The sequence below is a fragment of the Marmota marmota genome, unplaced genomic scaffold (genome assembly GCF_001458135.2).
Source record: "Marmota marmota marmota unplaced genomic scaffold, marMar, whole genome shotgun sequence".
In the NCBI taxonomy this organism is placed as follows: domain Eukaryota; kingdom Metazoa; phylum Chordata; class Mammalia; order Rodentia; family Sciuridae; genus Marmota; species Marmota marmota.
The window spans coordinates 10,438,342-10,439,452 of NW_026000283.1; positions in this window are offsets into that span (position 1 = coordinate 10,438,342).

The following is a 1,111-nucleotide window of genomic DNA, read 5'->3' on the forward strand; positions in this document are numbered from 1 at the left end:
GCCCTTTTTTTTTTTTTTTTTTTTTTTTTTTTTTTTTTTTTTTTTTTTTTTGGTACTGGGGATTGAACTCAGGGGCACTCTATCACTGAGCCACATCCCCAGCCCTATTTTTTTGTATTTTTATTTAGAAACAGGGTCTCACTGAGTTGCTTCGTGCCTTGCTTTTTGCTGAGGCTGGTCTGAACTTGCAATCCTCCTGCCTCAGCCTCCCGAGTAGCTGATATTACAGGCGTGCACCACCATGCCCGGCTTTATTTTTTTCTTTTGAGATAGGATCTCCCTGAGTTGCTTAGGGCCTTGTTAAATTCCTGAGGCTGGCTTTGAACTTAACCATGGAGCCACATCCCCAGCCCTTTTTATTTTAAATTTTGAGACAGGGTCTCACTAAGTTGCTTAGAGCCTTGCTAAATTACTGAGGCTGGCTTCAAATTTGCTATCTTCCTGCCTTAGCCTCCTGAATCACTGAGATTACTGGTGTGTACCACTGTGCCTAGCAGACTTCCACTTCTAATGATAATATTTAGTCTAAATAGCAACTAAGAAACAATAGAACCTGATATGGTGGCACATTCCCTGTAATCCCAGCAATTCAGGAGGCTGAGGCAGGATGATCAAAAGTTCAAGGCCAGCCTCAGCAATTTAGCAAGGCACTGTTTCAAAATAAAAAATTTAAAAAAGGACTGAGGATGTAGCTCAGTAGAAAGCACCCCTAATTTCAACTCCCAGTACCAAGAAAAAGAAAGAATGAAGCAATGAAACAAAAGAAAATAAAATCAAACGTTCTTTCTTGACTCCAATATTACAAGATAAGTCCAGAGAACCACTTATAAGAAGCAACACTTATTACAGTGTGCCTCTTGGCAAGTAGTAGTTTGTTTTCCATCTACTGCCTCTAGAATTATCAGAATTTAGAGAAATGGGCAAATTAGGGCCTTGAATGTAGCTGCTGAATTGCTGAATCAAGAGCACAAAAATATGGTGTGGCAGGCTGAATGAGATGATCCCCCATCTCCATGTCCTAATCAATCTCTGGAACCTGTGAATATGTTACCTTATGTGGCAAAAGGGACTTTTCAGATGTGGGTAAATTAAGAATCAGGAGATAGGGAAA